This window comes from Lactuca saligna, chromosome 4 (genome assembly GCF_052625555.1).
Source record: "Lactuca saligna cultivar CGN05327 chromosome 4, ASM5262555v1, whole genome shotgun sequence".
Lineage (NCBI taxonomy): Eukaryota > Viridiplantae > Streptophyta > Magnoliopsida > Asterales > Asteraceae > Lactuca > Lactuca saligna.
Genome location: NC_136420.1, coordinates 105033779 through 105056372, shown reverse-complemented (window position 1 = coordinate 105056372; position 22594 = coordinate 105033779). Strand labels below are relative to the sequence as shown.

General features: G+C 37.4%; 1 long non-coding RNA gene and 1 other non-coding gene across 2 annotated transcripts; both read left to right on the top strand.

The window, feature by feature from the left end:
- Nucleotides 1-14919: 14919 nt before the first annotated feature.
- TRNAR-UCU (transfer RNA arginine (anticodon UCU)) lies at nt 14920-14992 on the top strand. Its single transcript has one exon. It is a non-coding gene; the product is annotated as a tRNA-Arg (tRNA).
- A 2630-nt stretch (nt 14993-17622) lies between these two features.
- Nucleotides 17623-20336, top strand: LOC145038744 (uncharacterized). Its single transcript, XR_013679539.1, has 3 exons — nt 17623-17881; nt 18969-19032; nt 19675-20336. It is a non-coding gene; the product is annotated as an uncharacterized LOC145038744 (long non-coding RNA).
- Nucleotides 20337-22594: the final 2258 nt, after the last annotated feature.

The following is a 22594-nucleotide window of genomic DNA, read 5'->3' as shown; positions in this document are numbered from 1 at the left end:
CGACTTATATGCATTTACTATTCACTAATCAATTACACACAACAATGCGTTTTATAACATCAATTTACTGATGCGGTTTCGCATTATCAATGCACAATTAATTAGTAAACAATAAACCATATATCTTGGTTTTAAGACCATATGATATTATCATCTTGCGATCACTCGTGATAGATTTCATGAAGTGATTCTAGCAAGTGTGGGTTTATTCCAATGTTCAAAACTTATTTATAAGCACTCATGAATGTCGTAACAAACCTTTGTTATGTCTAATACCATTCAGACAATCTACACACCAATTCATGACAGTCTTCATTCATACCTACATCCAACATATGAACGATTGTGGACCATTTGAATGATTCGATTATTCCTAATAAACTCAATCATTCTGGAAGTCAAAACATGCAAAGTGAAACAATAGTTAAACAATTAACATAAGATAGATACCATTAAATAATAATCCTTTATTTTATCATCAAATGTCAATTACATTTATCTATTACAAGTTTCCAAACTATCTAATCCAAACTAATATCGTCCTTCAGCCCAATGCTCCTAACATGCTGCAAGTGCTTAACCCTACTCAGTCCCTTCGTAAGCAGATCTGCTGGGTTATCCTCTAACGATATCCTCTTAACTACGAGGTGCCCTTCTTATACTCGATATCTAATAAAGTGATATTTTCTGTCGATATGTCGAGATTTACCATGATCTCTCGGTTCATTGGTCAAGGCAACTGCTCCTTCATTATCATAGAAAATTTCCGTAGGCTCTTTTATGGCTGATACAACTCCAAGGTCTCCAATGATGTTCTTTGGCCATATCGCCTCCTTTGATGCTTCGCTCGCTGCAATGTACTCTGATTCGCACGTTGAATCAGCTACGGTTTCTTGCTTGGAACTTTTCCAAGTCACTGCTCCTCCATTAAGGGTAAAGACCCAGCTCGACTGCGAATGGTAGTTGTCCATGTCGGTTTGGAAGCTGGCATTACTATACCCTCGCACCTTCAAGTCATCACTCCCTCCGAGAACCGAAAACCATTCCTTGGTCCTCCGAAGGTACTTAAGGATATTCTTGACTGCGGTCCAATGTGCTTTGCCAGGTTTCCCTTGATATCTACTGACCATGCTCATAGCAAAGGCCACATCAGGGCGAGTACAAGTCATATCATACATGATTGAGCCAACTGCGGAAGCGTAAGGTACTCGGCTCATCTTTGCAATCTCGGCTTCGGTACTCGGACTTTGAGTTTTACTCAACTTGGCATTACTTTGTATCGGTAATTCTCCCATCTTCGAGTTTTTCATACTAAAACGTTTTAGTACCTTATCCAAGTAAGTATTCTGACTAAGTCCTATTAGTCTCTTACTTCGCTCTCTCACTATCCTTATTCCCAAAATATAGGAAGCCTCTCTGACGTCCTTCATAGCGAAACACTTCCCGAGCCAGGACTTAACGTCCTGCAGAGTCGGGATGTCGTTTCCTATGAGCAGTATGTCATCGACATACAAAACGAGGAAGCTAACTATACTCCCACTGGCCTTGGCATATACACATGATTCATCTTCACTTCGTATAAATCCAAACTCTTTGACTTTCTCATCAAAGCAAAGATTCCATCTGCGAGATGCTTGCTTAAGCCCATAAATGGACTTCGCAAGCTTGCACACTCTATTGGGATGCTTCGTATCGACAAAATCCTCCGGCTGAACCATGTAAACATCCTCAACCAACTTCTCATTAATGAAAGCGGTCTTGACATCCATTTTCCATATCTCATAATCATGAAATGCAACAATATCTAGCATCACCCTAATAGACTTTATTTTAGCAACTGGTGAGAAGGTCTCATCATAGTCAACTCTGGGAGTTTGAGTAAAGCCGTTCGCAACCAATCGCGCCTTATATGTGTGTACATTCCCATCCACGTCGGTCTTCTTCTTGAAGATCCATTTGCACCCAACGGTCTTACATCCGGGCACATTGTCAACCAAATTCCAAACTTGGTTGTCATACATGGACTGAATCTCGCTATCCATCGCCTCTTTCCATTTTGTAGACTCTGGGCCTGCTATGGCTTCCTTATAGCTGTTAGGTTCATCTAGATTTATTAGTGTACCATCACTAATATATGTGTCCCTTTCAGTAGTAATATGAAAGCCATAAAACTGGGGTTGAACTCTAACTCTTTCAGAATGTCTAAGAGGTAAGGACTCGTCAATCGGTTCAACCGGAGTTTCCTCCTCGGGTTGAGCGCCAGCGATAGAGGTTCCTTCATCACTCGACTTTTGAATCTCTTCAAGATCGATTTGCCTCCCACTGTCTCCTTGGCTTATGAGTTCTCGCTCTCGAAAAACCCCTTTCCTCACAACGAAGACAACATTATCACTCGGTCTATAGAAGAGATATCCAAAGGATTTCTGCGGGTAGCCGATGAAAATACATCTGTCACTACGAGGTTCGAGATTGTCGTGAGTATCTCGTCTTACAAAAGCCTCACAGCCCCAAACCTTGATATGTGCCAACGAGGGAGCTTTCCCTATCCACATCTCGTGAGGTGTTTTGGCAACCTTCTTTGTAGGGACTCGGTTAAGGATATGGGAGGCAGTCTCTAAGGCATACCCCCAGAATGAAGCTTAGTGAGCTCCTCTATCATACCACATACCATATAAACACATAATGCCAAGCCTATCTGGATGCTAGCCTCCGCTTCGGTATCTTTCAACCGGTAACTGCCTAACATATATGGGTATTGGCCTCCCCTTCGACATCTTTTAATCAGTAATTGCCTAGCATATCTGGGTGTTGGCCTCCCCTTCGGTATCTTTCAACCGGCAACTTCCTAGCTTATCTGGGTGTTGGCCTCCCCTTCGGTATCTTTCAACCGGTAACTGCCTAGGATATTTGGGTGCTGGCCTCCCCTTCAGTATCTTTCAACCGGTAACTGCCTAGCATATCTGGGTGTTGGACTTCCCTTCGATATCTTTCAACCAGTAAATGGGGACTATTTCACCCCTACCATCACCACATAATAACATAACACATATAACATAAACTGTCTAATGTAACTGGGTACTAACTACCCCTTCGATCATTTCGACCGGTACTGGGGTCTAACCTACCCCTCCTATCACATATCACATAACATCATAGAATACTAGCACATAATCATAAGCGATAGCAACATACCAGATAACTATCAAAAAGACAATCATCTCTAATATAACTCTTACAAGTGGGTCGGCCTTGGTGCCTTAGACCCACTTCTATTGGAAGGTAACTCACCTCACACAGCTGAAGTCCTGTAGACACAACCCCAGCTGCTGGATGATAGGTTTCCGAACCGTCAACATCAAAATAACACCCAATTAATAATTGGGTTCCAACATAAAAATCACAAGTCTATGCTTGGAATAAAAGACTGCTTTACCCATATCTTAGCTTGATTCAACACAAGGCCCAATCCAAAGGCCCAAAAGTTAAACTATGAATCGAAGCCCAACATATGGCCTAATTTTCCAAATTGTGCCCAATCCCTCAAACCAAGGCTCTGATACCAACTTGTAACATCCCAAAATTCATTACCAAAAATTTCGTTTTAATTAAGTTATAATAAAACCAACAGTATAAGAAAACATCCATAATAACATATCATATCAAAACCAGTACGTCAATAATCAAAACATGTCATCATAAAACCATATCAGAGTATAATCCCAAAGATCTCATGTGCGGAAAACATAGTGTGATGCGCAGCGATCGAGCCGACTCCTTTCCTTTGAAAACAAAGTACCTGAAACCAAAACTGAAAACTGTAAGCACAAATCTTAGTGAGTTCCCCCATCATACCACATACCATATAAACACATAATGCCAAGCATATTTGGGTGTTGGCCTCCCCTTCGGTATCTTTCAACCGGTAACTACCTAGCATATCTGGGTGCTGGCCTCCCCTTCGGTATCTTTCAACCGGTAACTTCCTGACATATGTGGGTGCTAGCCTCCCCTTCGGTATCTTTCAACCGGTAACTCCTTAACATATATGGGTGTTGGCCTCCCCTTCGGTATCTTTCAACCGATAATTGCCTAGCATACCTGGGTGTTGGCCTGCCATTCGGTATCTTTCAACCGGTAACTGCCTAGCATATCTGGGGGCTGGCCTCCCCTTTGGTATCTTTCAACCGGTAACTGCCTAGCATATCTGGGTGCTGGCCTCCCCTTCGGTATCTTTCAACCGATAACTGGGGACTATTTCACCCCTACCACAACCACAAAATAACATAACACATATATCATAAGTTGTCTACGTAACTAGGTACTAACTACCCCTTTCGGTCCTTTCGGTCCTTTCGACCGGTACTGGGGTCTAACCTACCCCTTCTATTGCATATCACATAACATCATAGCATACTAGCACATAATCATAACAGATAGCAACATACTAGATAACTGTCACAAACACAATCATCTCTACCATAGCTTTTACAAGTGGGTCGGCCTTGGTGCCTTAGACCCACTTCTATTGGAAGGTAACTCACCTCACACTGCTGAAGTCCTGCAGACACAACCCCAGCTGTTGGATGACAGGTTTCCGAACTGTCAACATCAAAATAACACCCAATTAATAATTGGGTTCCAACATAAAAATCATAAGTCCATGCTTGGGGTAAAAGACTGCTTTACTCATATCTTAGCTTGATTCAACTCAAGGCCCAATCAAAAGGCCCAAAAGTTTAACTATGAATCGAAGCCCAACATATGGCCTAATTTTCCAAATTGGTCCCAAAACTTTACATGGTCTTATTCTAAGGCCCAATCATTTATTCAAGTCCAGCATTTGACATTTTAATGGCCCAATATCATATAATCATTAAGGCCTAAACTATGGCCCATCTATGACCCAATTTTCCAAATTAGGTCCAAACCTTCATATGGGCCTTACCCTAAAGCCCAACTAATTATTCTAGTCCATTGATTGTTCTTGGATGGCCCATTATTGGCCCAAACACCAAAGCCCAATAGAAAGGCCCAACACAAAGCCCAAGTGAAATCAGGGTTTTCACATAAAATGACGATTATGGTTAAGTGTTTCTCACTTAAACAATTAGGGACTTAATCCATTAAGTCCATCACTCTACTAGATAAGTCATATGGTGTGATTGGGTGTAATTCACAACTCCAGTCCAATGGCCCAAAAGTGGGTCCCAATAAGTCCAAGGCCTATAAATCCAATATTAGGGTGTCCAACCCCATCTTAGCCTAATAGGCCCAATAGCTAGGTCTTTTGATCATTTAGGGTTCATTAGGCCCATTAGTCATATGTTTGGCTTTTAGGTCAATTAGGGCTTCATTTGGCCTATTAGGGTTTCATTGGGACCACTAGGATTTATTAGGCCCATTAAGGTTTTAGTCCCTTTGTCCAAACATCCCAATGAATCAAACAAAACAAGCACAACGACACCCAACACGACGGCTGGTGGTGGTGGTGCGGCGCCGAAAGTCAAGAAGGATTGAGAGTGACAACTGATCCTTCATCTGCTAGGTTAGGGTTATGTTCAACTAAATACCCGACACCCTTAATCATATTACCATAATGTCATAAATAGTCCCTCCCTTCACATTTTCTTTCAAAGTTAGCCCATATTTTACCCTTTTAACCTCTGCCTTCAAAACTCTTTACAAATTGAGTCCAAAATTTACCATTTAGCCCTTGCTTCCCAAAATCTATCCATCTTAAGTCCTAATAATTTACCAAGTGGTCCCTGACTTCATAATTATTTACGAAACCAATCTAAAACTTACACTTCTAACCCCTAATCTCTAAAATTATGACAATTAGCTCCTCGAGACCAACACCTTATTATATAATTATTGATTTTAGGGCTACTATGCATTCATTAGTTTATTTATATAATAAACGGGATGTTACAACTCTCCCCCACTTAAATTAGATTTCATCCTCGAAATCATTCCTTACCATTCCTTACTCGTCGAACCACTCTAGTAACATGATCATTATCCTAGGCACACCCTATCCTTCCCAGGGTAACCGTGACCAATCTTCGTAAAGCCCTAAAATCCGCAGGTGAACGAATTCCTTGCAACAAGATCACTTCTACTCCGTCCGAAATCTGCTGTCTCGAGATGGTTTGAATCCTTAACAGACCACTCCTACTGAATTGTTATCGTTGAATCCAGTTCGTTTATCCCTCTACTGACTACTCAAATTCTAACAGCTCGAGGTTCCCGCTATAAAATAGGATCAAAGACCCAATTATCCCTGCAGATCACTTATACTTGGCCATGGCTCAGCTAATCCTACCGTGAGTGTCTTATCACTTACAAACCAATCAGTTTCTTCGTCCGCACCTGCAAACCTAAAACACTAATACTACCCGAGACAACATGCTGCCACATGGCTGCTTTCCAAAATCTACCAAGACCTTCTTGGTCTCAATTCATTTGCAATTCATCTAAAATACTAGGTTCCAGCCCCGCTGCGGAGGCAAAGGACTCCCCACTTAGTCGCCTCACACGACCTCTGAACGAATCCTTCTCTGGAACTAGTTGCCACTAGTTATCATGCCATTGTGGCTCTACAACCTTCTGATCCGACGGGTCGGGTCCATACTTCAAGTCCTGACGTCACCAATCCAAGGATAAAAGTGATTGCCACCCAACCAAGGGCAACCTTATATCACAAATGACCTTATACGGTCCATTGCTTCCCTGTTACCATAACTGTAGTGGTGTTCCTACGGTCGTATCGTTGGCTCAGCCAGATCTAACCCATCTGGGTAATTCTGGAATCCAGTCTGTTGATCTCCATATCCTCACTGATACACCCGACTGGTGGATACTTACTGTTCCTTCCGCATCCTAACAACGAGCTCATGTGTAACAACCAAAAATTTCAAGAAAATTTAAACTTTTCAAAAACAACCCATTTCGATAATGTTATTCCAAAAAGGTTTTCAATACATTTATTATCAGAGTATTCCCAGAACCATAACATAAAACATAAACACGAGGAACGGTACAATCACGCCTTCGCCTTGCCACGGTCTCCTGAAGAACCTGAAAAACATTAAACCACAACTGTAAGCCCGAAAGCTTAGTGAGATACCCCCAAAGTACCAACCATATTTACTCCCTTCCAAGCTACGACCTTCCGGTCCAAATCATAATGCATTCCGGCCCATAACATAGTGCCTTCCGGCCCAAATCATACGTAGCATACATAACATAATAGAACATAGAATAACCATGCACTTCGGGTCTACTGTGTGACTGGTCCGCCGTGTCGGGCCTTCAGTCCACCGGGTCCATCCTCCGAGTCTAGTCATGTCCCTCGAGTCTGCAGTGTGGTTGGTCCGCCCGCACCGGGCCTTCAACTCACCTGGTCCACTCTCTGAGTCTACAGTATGACTGGTCCGCCCGCATCGGGCCTTCAGTCGGCCTGGTCCACTCTCCGAGCCTCGGCACGTCTGGTCTGCCCTCGTGGGGCCTACAGCCTATCCGGACTGCTCGCTGGGCCTTCGGAACAACCGGTCCGCCCTGGGTATCTTGGCCTACAACACAAAGCAGGACCCGCCTCAACTCAACTCCAGTCCAAACAACCATGTGCACATAAACATACAATCATATAATAGTCCACAGTCAACAAGCCGATCAAACAGTTCACATAACATATCATCATCCTAACCAGGATACCGACCTAAAAGGTCACTAGCATAGCGTCACCCTACATATTAGGAAACCGACCTTAACCAAGTCTCTTAACATATACCATCCTAACTACCAGGATGCAGACATATCAAAGCAATAACATAACAACAAATATCCGGATCTCAATCCGATAAAGGGCCGGCCTTGGTGCCTTAGACCCTGTCGATATAGTGAGGATAACTCACCTCACACTGCCTAAACTCTGAAGTGAAGAGCAGATTCTCGAATCACTAACTCACCGCAAATCCTGAACTAGCCATCATAACAAAATAAACATTAGGCCAATCATACATCCACTTATCGAGCCAAGACCAAAGTCCAAATCTTATACAAAGTCCAATATTAGCCCAATTTACCAAATTGGGACCACCTCACTAAATGGGCCTAGATCCAATGTTCATAACAATAACTTGGCCCAAAACACTCTATCCATAATATCCAGACTTGGCCCATAAACCAACTACCCATAAACGGCCCAAACTCTAAGGCCCAATATTAAGGTCCAATCAGGGGGAGTACGGTGGGCGTACCCTCGTTGGTATGCGGGGCATACTCACTGAAACGCAACCGAGGATCGGGGCCTTGACCCGCTATGCGGGGCGTACAACCAAGTTACGCGGGGCGTAACTTCGCTACTCATAAAATCATTATAACTTCTTAATGGCTTAAGCTATTGAGCCCAAACTTCAGATCCCTAGGCCAAATATGATTAGAATTCATAAAGTCTCAAACTTTATCACTTGGGATGTCCATAAGCTCTTAATCCAAGGTCTTAATCCATTAAGACTATATATCTCACACATGGAACAACTACATCCCTTGGGACCTCATTTTTCTCACTCAAGACCTATCCAAAGGTCTGAAAGGACAGATAATCTCGTCCAACACAAAGCATGAATCAAGATGAGAACTTTGGGAGAAGAAAGATGCTAAAAACTTCACAACACTTAGATCTATGCAAAATAAGTGGCAAGCAAGAAGATTTATACCTCAAATAAGCTTCAAAGGATGATATCCCTTCAGATCTACAAGCTCCAATCGTTCCTTCCCTTCTTTGACAACTTCTCCTTTCTTCTTCTAGCTTTTCTTATGCCAAAATGAGCTTTCCAAGGCCAAACACACCCAACAATGGAGGAATACGGGTTTCTAGGGTTTATGAGGTTAAGGATGAGCTTAAGGAGGCTAGGGTATGAACCAACATGTTCCTTATATAGTGGTTGACCCAAATTTTAGGGTTTGGGGTTTCTGAGAGTACGCTGGGCATACTCACTTAGCCACCCCGCATCTTTCCTCTACTATGTTGGGCGTACGTCCACTTACGCTGGGCGTATCCAGCCAAACTTCAAATACATGCATGGCTTGCATGGAACCCCTTTTTCCACTTTTCCATTAAGAGCTATAAACAATAATCATCTTCAAAACACCGCAACTCCTCTACTCTAAACCCGCTCCCAAATAACTTTACATTCATGCGAGGGTGATGAGAAGCCCAATGCTTCTAACAACATAACTCACGTCGTGGGGTCTTATGCCTCACGTCTTGAGGTCCGAGAACACAGGTCAAATAGTCAAGGGTCCTACTCACGACGTGAACATTATGGCTCACGTCGTGAGCCTCTTTCAATTGCAATTTAAATTAATATTTTTAATACCTCAGAATTCGGATGTTACAGTGCGAAGTTATGGTTTAAGACTGTAAACTGGAAATTATGTTAATTGATGCATTAGATGTTAGATTATCATAAATTAAGTATTATAGGATGTTTAATTCATTGAATGGATTGAAGTAGAAGTAGAGAATGAAATGTTAGAATTATGATCAATGAAGTGATCATTTTGACATTAAGAAGTAGACAAGCTCTTAATAGGCTAGGACAAGTTTTAAGGAACTTGAAATGTTGTATGAATAGGCCTTGAGCAAGAAGATGAACTAAGATGCATCAGTTGAAGAAAAAAGCCAAGAAAGGGTAGTTAGTCCTCACTAACTAGCAATGTGAGTTATAACTTGTAACGTCCCGAAAATCATTTAGTTAATGACATTAGCTTTCCGTCACCCGATAAATATGTATGTGAATGATTTTAGATTTATGAGGTTAAAATGGAATAAATTAAATAAAAATAGTATTATGTAATGTTTAAAAAAATAATCAATAATTAAGAAGAATATAATCCAATTAAATTGATTTGCGGAAAAATAGGTTGAATATAATTTGTCAAAAGTTATAAATAAATTTCAGGCTAAAGTATCATAAAATGAAATGCAACTTATAAATATATCTAGGGTTGGGGTAGATTAGGAACAAAACTACAATTCTAGGGTCTGAAATGGAAAAATTGCATTTAAAACCCTCTTGTGATCTGCGCTTCAAGTGAGGATGCGTTCATTTTTTTAGCCCTGCTGCATTCGTGCATTTTCCCCCAATGCGTACATCAAGAAAGACCCATATCGACCTTGAGTTGTTTGTCTTTCACTTGAGTCGATCAGGAAGGAAGAAAGAAAAATACCCAAGGGCCGGTTGTGATAGAGAAGTTGAGCGAGGGAGAGAGAAATAGTGAACTGAGAAGAGAACCGAGGCAGAAAGGTGTAGAAGGAGCTGCAATTATTGTTCTTTATGTGTCAAGGATTTGAATTGGGTATGATTTAATTTCTTTCTTACGCAATTCATTCATCAATTGATGAGAATTGGTTGAAAATTTTGTGTATTGCCTTCTATTTGACAATTTTGATCATGTTACTTTCTCCTTAGAATCTTTGAATTTTCTTGTGGTTAAATTCCACTTTTATTGGGTGTATTTTGATGTCTTATTGCTGTCAAAATCTGGTTATGAACACCCTCAAGAATTCTATTGTTCATGTCCATGATCTACTACAAGTTTTGGGGACATTTTCTTCTTTGTTGATTGCTGAAACTATATTGATTTTTATCTCAATTCTAGTGAGTACTTTTCTATAAAAATACCATGTTTTGAACCAACCAAAAGCACTTCAAAAAAGTCCCTATAGGTCTTTAGATGTGAGTTAATGGTAGAGGAAACTCAAGCCTTAATGATGTTTTTTTCTTTTAACAACGTATTTTGTTTTTCCCTTAAAATCAATGTACTTTGAGTACGGTGGGCGTACCCTCGTTGGTATGCGGGGCATACTCACTGAAACGCAACCGAGGATCGGGGCCTTGACCCGCTATGCGGGGCGTACAACCAAGTTACGCGGGGCGTAACTTCGCTACTCATAAAATCATTATAACTTCTTAATGGCTTAAGCTATTGAGCCCAAACTTCAGATCCCTAGGCCAAATATGATTAGAATTCATAAAGTCTCAAACTTTATCACTTGGGATGTCCATAAGCTCTTAATCCAAGGTCTTAATCCATTAAGACTATATATCTCACACATGGAACAACTACATCCCTTGGGACCTCATTTTTCTCACTCAAGACCTATCCAAAGGTCTGAAAGGACAGATAATCTCGTCCAACACAAAGCATGAATCAAGATGAGAACTTTGGGAGAAGAAAGATGCTAAAAACTTCACAACACTTAGATCTATGCAAAATAAGTGGCAAGCAAGAAGATTTATACCTCAAATAAGCTTCAAAGGATGATATCCCTTCAGATCTACAAGCTCCAATCGTTCCTTCCCTTCTTTGACAACTTCTCCTTTCTTCTTCTAGCTTTTCTTATGCCAAAATGAGCTTTCCAAGGCCAAACACACCCAACAATGGAGGAATACGGGTTTCTAGGGTTTATGAGGTTAAGGATGAGCTTAAGGAGGCTAGGGTATGAACCAACATGTTCCTTATATAGTGGTTGACCCAAATTTTAGGGTTTGGGGTTTCTGAGAGTACGCTGGGCATACTCACTTAGCCACCCCGCATCTTTCCTCTACTATGTTGGGCGTACGTCCACTTACGCTGGGCGTATCCAGCCAAACTTCAAATACATGCATGGCTTGCATGGAACCCCTTTTTCCACTTTTCCATTAAGAGCTATAAACAATAATCATCTTCAAAACACCGCAACTCCTCTACTCTAAACCCGCTCCCAAATAACTTTACATTCATGCGAGGGTGATGAGAAGCCCAATGCTTCTAACAACATACACCAACCCGAAACCTTCTCGGATGAAACCTATTTACCGTAAAAGGACCAAAATTACCCTTCCTCTTAAATCTGAGGGACTCATAATTAAACACTTTAAGAACAGGGTGTTACATCATGCTATCTACCAACCTAGTGAATGCTACGGCTACACCTGCAGACTTACATCACTCTAGCACTATCTGCTAACATTGTGAATGCTATGGCTACGCCCGCAGACTTACAACACTTCTTACACTATCTGCCAACCTGATGAATGCTACGGCTACACCTGCAAACTTACAACACCTCTACCACTATCTGCTGCTAGTGAATTACAACACTTCTTACACTATCTGCCAACCTGGTGAATGCTACGGCTACACCTACAAACTTACAACACCTCTACCACTATCTGCTGCTAGTGAATGCTACGACAACCCCTGTAGTCTTATAGCACTTTCCATGCTAACTGAATGCTAGTGAATGCTACGGCCACCCCTGTAGTCTTACAACACTTTCCATGCTAACTGACTGCTAGTGAATACTACGGCTACCCCTGTAGTCTTACAACACTTTCCAAATTGAGTCGAACACACACTCGACCTAACACTTAACTAGACTTGAGTCCTAACTGAAGCTCTAACTTGGTTCCCAAAACATGCCGTCTGAGAGTCTCGAAGGAAGGTTGCATGTTGCTCAGGCCCCCAACGAAAGGCCACCGACTTCTTGGTCAGTCGGATCAAAGAAACTGCAATCTCGGATAAGTCCCGTATAAATCTCCGATAATAACCCGATAAACCGAGAAAACTCCGAATCTTAGTTGGAGACCTTGGAATATTCCACTGCATCACGACCTTTATCTTGACCGGATTGACCATAATATCCTTCTAGTTGACAAGGTGCCCAATAGATTGCACCTCGCGCAACCAAAACTCACATTTAGAGAACTTTACAAAAGTCTATCCCCCACTTAGATTTGACTAAGTCTTCACGACACGCGAGAATTGAAGGATTCCCAATCCTTCTCACTTTCTAATATCCCACTGATGACAACGTGTGCTTACCAATGCTAGCGATAAATCACCCGTTAAACCTTGAGATCGCCCATCCCCGGAAATCTTGATGAGTGCTTTTAAAATCTGGTCCAGTCTGACACCTCAATCCACCCCCCATTCTGATAACCAGAAGCCTTAATCTCCATCCTCATCTCCAAGCAAGGGCGGAACACTACACATATAAATAGGGAGGCCAAAACAAAGATATATCCATAATTTTCTTTTTTTCAGATGAAGGCAAAGTATAAACAATGTAAATATCCTTTATAATAAATAGCTCACGATAAAGAAATATATCATAAAATAGTTCTCTTGTGCTTATTTGTTTGTTTCAAAATTGTATTGGAATAGCAAACATATACATGTCTTATTTATATAATCAAAAGCAATAAAAACGAGTATTCTCCTATAAATATAAAAACAAACATTAGGTTACAATTAAATAAAGATTACATACTTTATAAAAGTTTTGATTGAAAAACTATTTAAAATAAACATAGAAGATAACAATCCATATACAATTGACAAGAAAAGGGCAAAGTAAACTAGATATCAATTAAAAAAATAGTTTAGGCATTTATGTGGCAGACTCCGGAGCATTTGTAGAAAAAACTTCTGACACAACTAAATAGAAAATTAAAACCAAGAGTAACCAATTGAAAACAAATGAGATGACAAAATCAAAAACGTTAACAAAACTAAAACTCAAAAAGCATTACCTTGATTACAGTCATCTTGTAACTAAGAAACACAATTATAAAAAAAGAACCATGCAGAGATGGCTACTGGGGAGGTGGAAATTGAACAAGCTGTGGGCAAGATCCACGAAGCCGAACAATGGAATGAGAGCGAAGACCGGAGAACATGCATGAGCGAGATTCCATTTGAAACGATGACTATGAGGGAGAAACGAGTTCTTAGGAGCAGTTATAATTGCATTATCTTTTCTTTTCTATTTAATTTATTTCATTTTATTTTCTCTTAATCACCGATTGCACTATATAATCTTAGATTGTTATTATGTTTCAAAAATTCAACAATTATCCTTAAATAATAGGCTAATTTATAAGTTTTTTGATATTAAAAGGCTACAAACCAGGGGCCATGGCCCCTCCTAGCCCCTTAAGCCATCCGCCACTATCCCAAATAAAAGCGGGTATGGGTTCGGATTCCCTATTGGGTATGAGGATTTTTTTTCCATCCCTTTTTATGCAATGTCATTATAACCTAAAATGCTAAAACCCACTCCCCAAAACGTAACATTTTAGACTATTATACTGAAAAAACAATTTTTTATTAATTGCTTATTTGCATCGTATTTATGATTATTAACCGATGGACCAGAAAAAATTGATAATTCTCACTTTCCGTGCGGAAATAGACAACTAACAATAGAGTCAAAAATCATCTTTGAAAAATGAAAACTTGTGGGTCATTTTGTCTTATCTTCTTTGGTTTGCAAATATTATTTTCCAAAACTCATCATCATCTTGTTAAAACTCATAAAATGGAAGTTATCCTGGATATACTTTTTTTATACATGTCATTTTAATTCATAATTCTTTTATAAGGGTATAGGGAGTGAGAGAAAGAAAGAAAGACTCAATTCATACATATTAAAGATTTCATACATATTGTTTAGGAGGTGGCGCTTGGTACAATCTTACGGACTACGGAGTCTCTTTCCTCTTGTCATCTCTTTGGCTGACGTGGACATTGTTTAGGAGGTGGCTCTTGGTATTGTCGGCAGCGTAGGTGCATCAATTCATACATATTAAAGATTTCATATATTTTTCTTCTAAAAAGTAAGCTAGGAAGAATATAATATGTATTATTAGCTTTACGAATAAATGCACTTTCATGATTTTGGAATGGAAAAAGGGTGTACTTTACTCTAAAGCACTCAACTTTTAGTTTTTCAAAAAAGAAGCATAATATGTTTATACAAATAAAGAACGGATCCTATGTTGAATATGTGTTAGAAGAAATGAAATGTTTTAGATTACATGCTTTTCTAGTATTATAAAGTGAGCTGCAAACATCAAATATAAAGCGCCCGTGGCCTAATGGATAAGGCGTCTGACTTCTAATCAGGCGATTGTGGGTTCGAGTCCCACCGGGCGTGACATTTTAATTATATTTTAAGTTTTGACCAATTTATTGTAAATTTCTTTTTAAACCATATTACAGAGTTGATTATTTTCTTCAAGGAATCATCTTAAATAAAAGCTGCTGTTTTTTTCCTCATATTATTTTAAAAGCTAATTAAATTACTCTTAGCTTTTATCAAATTGTTATAAACATTAATCATGTTCGTCTTATAGATGACATTGACGTTTTATGAAAATAATAAAAAGTTGTTTTAACCACGTTATAACATTTATTCTTTTCTAAAATCATTTTAAGAAAAAATTAATAGATGTTTAAAGATTTACGTTCGATTCACATAATGTTTTTAAAAAATTTGATCATAAATTAGAATTCAATTATATTTTGTTTAGTTGACACAAAATGAAATTGAAATTCAATTTCATATTACCTTTGATTCCTAGACATCGCAAATGAAATTGATTTCAATAATATAAAATTATAGAATTGTCCTTCTTGCTTTTTGCTTTATTTTACTTTGTTTTATAAAGATATATTATAAAAATTATAAAAATAATAATAAATGGTGGCGATGTTTGTAGCGGTGGTTGGTGGTGTAGACCGCGTATAGCTCATGTCGTCGTTGCTCCATTAACTTGTCGCTAACATGTTATTATCCATCACTTGTGATCCAATCGTTGCTTATCTGATATTTTAGGGGTTGTTTTTTTATTTTTACATAAGGTCTTTAAAATCAATTGACCGACCTAGAAAATAAAAATGTTATTATAAAAAAAATGTTTAAGTTAAAAATAAAATGTTACAAGACCTAGTTCGATTTTATATATATGTATTTACTAGATCAGTAAAAAGAATTTTCCTTTGGAAAAAGATAACCCATTTTCTTAATCACATTTCTAAAAATAACCAAAAATTATGAAATTTCCACTTTTAACCAATGAAATACTATGCATAATATTCTACAATTTCACAATTACTCTTGTGATTTCATGTTGCCTATAACTCTTTTACTGTTTTCGTTTTGTTCATTTTTCGAAGATACGTAATCCTTAATGGCCTATGGCCATCTTCGATTTTCTCTAAAGTCAACTGCGATTTTCTTATTTTTTTTCAATTTGGACTACAAATTGTACATTTTGATTGTGATTTACGACAAAAAAAATACAAAAATTCCTTTTAAAAGTTATATATATATATATATATATATATATATATATATATATATATATATATATATAATGGACAACAACTATTATGTGGCATAAAGGACCAATGAGAATTCAAGAAAAACAAACTTGGAGCAATGACTTAAACACTAGTTAGGTCAAAAGATAGGTATAAACATCAAGATTCAAATTTTGAGTCTAAAACCTACACCAAAATCTAGATCCAAAGGTCCTACCATGGTAAATAATGGTCCATAAAGTTGCTAACTTTATAGACCTCAAGCATGATAACTCAAGATCCAATGCAAAGAAGGTAACCATAACCTACATATAGCAAGGTGGAATCTTTGAGACTTACAGAGGCTATGAACTCAAAAATGCCACTAGGATGAGCTTATCTCGTCCAAAGGAACCTCCACAAGAGCTTTTTCTTCTTCTTCAAGGAAATCCAACACTATAACACACCAATACCACCAACAATGGTTCAAGGGCTCAAGAAGGTCGGATCTAGGGTTTTTCAATGACTTGGGAGTGAAAGAGGCTGATGATGGACGACCCTAGCCTCCTCATTTCGTTTTATACCCGATTTTTAGGGTCTAGGAGCATCAGGCATGACTCACGTCGTGGGGTCTTATGCCTCACGTCTTGAGGTCCGAGAACACAGGTCAAATAGTCAAGGGTCCTACTCACGACGTGAACATTATGGCTCACGTCGTGAGCCTCTTTCAATTGCAATTTAAATTAATATTTTTAATACCTCAGAATTCGGATGTTACAGTGCGAAGTTATGGTTTAAGACTGTAAACTGGAAATTATGTTAATTGATGCATTAGATGTTAGATTATCATAAATTAAGTATTATAGGATGTTTAATTCATTGAATGGATTGAAGTAGAAGTAGAGAATGAAATGTTAGAATTATGATCAATGAAGTGATCATTTTGACATTAAGAAGTAGACAAGCTCTTAATAGGCTAGGACAAGTTTTAAGGAACTTGAAATGTTGTATGAATAGGCCTTGAGCAAGAAGATGAACTAAGATGCATCAGTTGAAGAAAAAAGCCAAGAAAGGGTAGTTAGTCCTCACTAACTAGCAATGTGAGTTATAACTTGTAACGTCCCGAAAATCATTTAGTTAATGACATTAGCTTTCCGTTACCCGATAAATATGTATGTGAATGATTTTAGATTTATGAGGTTAAAATGGAATAAATTAAATAAAAATAGTATTATGTAATGTTTAAAAAAATAATCAATAATTAAGAAGAATATAATCCAATTAAATTGATTTGCGGAAAAATAGGTTGAATATAATTTGTCAAAAGTTATAAATAAATTTCAGGCTAAAGTATCATAAAATGAAATGCAACTTATAAATATATCTAGGGTTGGGGTAGATTAGGAACAAAACTACAATTCTAGGGTCTGAAATGGAAAAATTGCATTTAAAACCCTCTTGTGATCTGCGCTTCAAGTGAGGATGCGTTCATTTTTTTAGCCCTGCTGCATTCGTGCATTTTCCCCCAATGCGTACATCAAGAAAGACCCATATCGACCTTGAGTTGTTTGTCTTTCACTTGAGTCGATCAGGAAGGAAGAAAGAAAAATACCCAAGGGCCGGTTGTGATAGAGAAGTTGAGCGAGGGAGAGAGAAATAGTGAACTGAGAAGAGAACCGAGGCAGAAAGGTGTAGAAGGAGCTGCAATTATTGTTCTTTATGTGTCAAGGATTTGAATTGGGTATGATTTAATTTCTTTCTTACGCAATTCATTCATCAATTGATGAGAATTGGTTGAAAATTTTGTGTATTGCCTTCTATTTGACAATTTTGATCATGTTACTTTCTCCTTAGAATCTTTGAATTTTCTTGTGGTTAAATTCCACTTTTATTGGGTGTATTTTGATGTCTTATTGCTGTCAAAATCTGGTTATGAACACCCTCAAGAATTCTATTGTTCATGTCCATGATCTACTACAAGTTTTGGGGACATTTTCTTCTTTGTTGATTGCTGAAACTATATTGATTTTTATCTCAATTCTAGTGAGTACTTTTCTATAAAAATACCATGTTTTGAACCAACCAAAAGCACTTCAAAAAAGTCCCTATAGGTCTTTAGATGTGAGTTAATGGTAGAGGAAACTCAAGCCTTAATGATGTTTTTTTCTTTTAACAACGTATTTTGTTTTTCCCTTAAAATCAATGTACTTTGAGTAATGGTTTGAGATGTAAATTGTCCTTCTGACTCCTTGGCATGTTGCTTATATTAAGAACTTAATTTTCATTTTCATATTTGTTTTGTTTATGGCTTAATGGGTTAAGTATTCAATTAACCCTAAAAACTCAAAGCTGGGAATTGTAGGAAAATTCCTATTCTGCCCCTGTTTTGTGAAAAAAATTAAAAATAATTAGGAGGTGGATGTAGGATCCGTAAAGTCTCAAAATTTGAATTTTGAGTCTAGTTTGTTCTTGATTTTTCGCAGGACCTGATATGGTCTCTAACCAAGGTGAAAATTATCATTTTCATTGGTTGGTCAGATATTAGCTTCACGAATATGCTGTTTTCTAAAATTCATAGAAAATTATAGAAACACCGTATGGACCTATGTGAACACTTTCTAAAAAGATAAAGGTATAAAATACTGAAATATGAAACAAAATTGTAATTTCTATAGATTTTGGTAGTGCTAAAGTGGCCTTGAACGAGCTCTTACTTCAGGTCAAAATCTAAGAATTTGACCTAGTAACTAGTTTGTATGTTTGTGGTATATAATTGGTATTTTTGATATTGTAACCTTCTAGTAATCTATTTATTTGTGTTGTACTAGGAGAAATCTTGATACCTCAGTTCCTACAAAATTTGAAGTGTTGAGAGGACTCATTTTGACAAAGGTGTGTCAATCTTTGTGGTTATTTAAAGTACTTAATAGGAATTTCACATCTTAGAGGAATTGGAATGAACTTAGATTGTTTAAGTTGCATGTACACCAATTGTGAATAAAATGTTGATGTGAATGATGTTTCCTTCGTGATATACTTTTTATTTGCTATTTTGATGTGAAGGGTGTAATAGGTCCAAGATAGAAAGAGGATTTGTATTGACTGTGTGTAATATATGCACGCTATATTTTTTGGTAAATTTGACTATGTTGGTTAGGATAATGAATGATAGTGATATAATATGCCATAATGATGAAGTGATGATATGAGCATGATTATATAAAAGATGTAAAATGCCTTAACTTGTTATGTCTCATTGCGTGTTTACATATTGTGAAGTATGGAAGTAATATGCCATTTAATATTAATGAAATTGATCATGATTACTTAGGGAGGTTTGTAGTGTAATAATTATGTGATGAATTAATAATATACTAGTTAAAAAGAAGAATACACTTAGTGGGGCGTAAAGGGTAGCAACTGATATGGTCTTATTTAACTATATATATTTGGCCATTATCTTATTTTATTTGATTAAAATGTTATACTTTTAGTTATATGATACTTAATATGCTTGAAAATGTTCAATTACAGTTAAAATAGGAGCTGGGACGCAAAAGGAAAAGAACGAAGCTGAAAAAGACACAAAAGGCACAAAAAGGATGTTGCTGGCAGCTTGACCCCTCGTCGGTGTTTTGACCATATCTCAAGACTCATATATATGACTGACGAGATTCAAAATGATTTAAAAACTAGACAACATTTCGGACGACTTTCATGTTTTGAGAAAAGTATGATTCCCAGTGACCACGCCATGGAAAAGCCATCTACACAGCCTGGCAAATCTATTTTTTTGCGTGGACACAACGTTTCAATCTACCACGGCGTGGCAAGTTGTTAGCCACACCGTGGAGCCGAAAAATCTATAAAAACATGGGATTTTCAACCCAAATCATTGTTCCGCCTTTGGGCGATATATGTGCGACTTTTACTTCATTTTGAAGTCCAAAAACCCTCCAAGGGATGATTTTGAAGCTAGAGATTCAACTGGAGCAAGGATTTGAAGATTCAAGTGCTACTGTATCAAGTTTTCATGTTGGGTTTTCTTCATGATCATGTCTTGCAATCTTTTGGTGATGTTTTTCTTCTTTAGTTTACTGAATATGGTGTAAAAACCTTTTCTTTCACTAGATATTGATGAACCATTGTTGATATGCTTTGATTTCGTTAGTAGGATTAATTGAGTTTGGTTCTTACTTGTGTTTGATTGATTGCTTTACCTTTCATGTTAAAGTTATGATTTTTATTGTTTATTGCTGAGTATTATTAGGATTAGATGATCATTCTATCTTGATGTACTTGAATCATCTGAATCTATGATCATTAGGTTTGTAATACTGGGACTTTGATTATAAGCCTACGGTCGGATAATAATAATTGTTGACTTTGATTGCGTTAGACGTGAAGTCTCTCACTCAATTCCTTTGAACATCCTTTTTGCATAAAATTTTCTAATCTAGACATAAATTCTTAATTTTCCAACTCCCAATTATGGAAACATTTCCATATTTGTCACATGACAACACATTCTAAATAGAATCGTATCTATAATGTCGATATGGTTCATCCAATACTATACTTCCAACTACTCACAAACGACCAATCCTCAACGAACTTTGGATCGTCCTTTGATAGTTGTTTAATTATTTTAGTCAAAACCGGTTCTAGACTCTTTTCCCTCTTAATTCCCTAGGCATTTGGAGAATTTTAGAATGGTTAAATATTATAGCATATACAATCGATCCTATACTCGAAGCGTATGGGACACGATGCATAATATCTCTCATAAAGACATGATACTTTATCAATCTTCTGCCATAATATTTTATGTGTCACGTTCTCACAATTCGAACTATGAAGATGGATGCCGTAATCATAATCGAAATTTGAGAACACACTATGTATCCGCTGACTATATTTATTAAAATTTCTCAATCTAAGCTTTAGGATTTGAACGAAGTATAATATTCTCTCCCTTAATTATAGCAAAACAACTTTTCAACCCTTGCGACTTTGCAAATTGAATCTTTGTTTTCTATAATTAATATTGCTAACTTGCAATACTTGTCATAATAATCATACAAGCATAACACTTATGCTCCCACTATCATGATGATTATTATCATATAAGCATAAAACTTATGCTCCCACTAGCTTTGACATGTATTCAGAAAACAGCTAAACTTCCAGAAAACAATGCCTATTGAATTTCTGAAGTTCATATTTTTAATACCAGATGCTTCGATAAGCCTTTATATAAGCTTCTTCAACTTATACACATTTGCCTTAGATAGTTCATATGTGTGTCTAAACAATTCAAAACTTATATCAATAAGTCCAAAATGTTATACTAATTGCCAAATCTCACAATTCGAACTATGGAAAGGGATGCCGTAACCATAATCAAATTTGAGAATACAATTTTCACAATTGCTATCTTCTTAAAATCTCTCTTTGTGAAAGAATTTCCTCACAATCATTTTCATGAAGGAGAGAATCTTATGACACTTAGATTTTATGGTGTATGAGTTCTTATCCATGCGAATTTGCCAAAACCAAAGTTTGCGACAAATCCAATCTCATATGGACTGAACTTTCTTAATCTTGATTTCTTGCCTTATAGCAACACGAGTGCCCTCCAATTAGTTTAGCAACTTATCCTTTCATATCAATGTACTTTCCATCGATCAAGGTGCTTTGTTTTTATGCATTCAAATGAGAACTCATATAACTCACATACATAATTAACTCAATTGGAATGGCACAGAAACAAAATATTGTCAACACGATAGGTTGTAAACCTCAAGTCGTGTGCTAGTGATGATCAATAAGGTTTATTCTTGATTTGTTCTTGAAACCTTTTCAAGACCATTAAAACTCCCACTGACCTCTTGACATATACGATTCTCTTGTCAAGAAACTTTCCTAGACAAAACAAATATTTAAGAGTTAGTGTAGTTCTTATCAAGACAAAACACTCACATAATTGGTCCTAGTTGGTTTTTGTCTTATGCAAGAAAGCACAACTTACCAATTTCAAATGTGCAGGAATAAGAAGACTTTTTCCAATTCCACATTTGTTGAGTGTTATAAACCTACTAAAGACGTGTCACTCAATTCACAATCTTGGAGTATAACTCTAAGACTTGATATTGGAATAAGTATGATTGACTTCTTGATTTAACTATTTCCACAATTCTTGATTCCTCTTCTTAGACATACAAATGCACTAAGACTCACTTAGAGGATCAATTGAGATATGGTTCTTAATCATTAAGACTTATCATAAAACACAATAAAAGGTACTCTCCATTCTTCTTAGAATGGAGAAAAATTTATCTTTCTGCCTACTTGATTCTTCTTTATGCGCTCTGCTATTAATTGAAACTCTTTCAATCAAATTAGAATTATATTTAATCTTATAAGTATAACCATGTTTACTAAACTTTCGTAA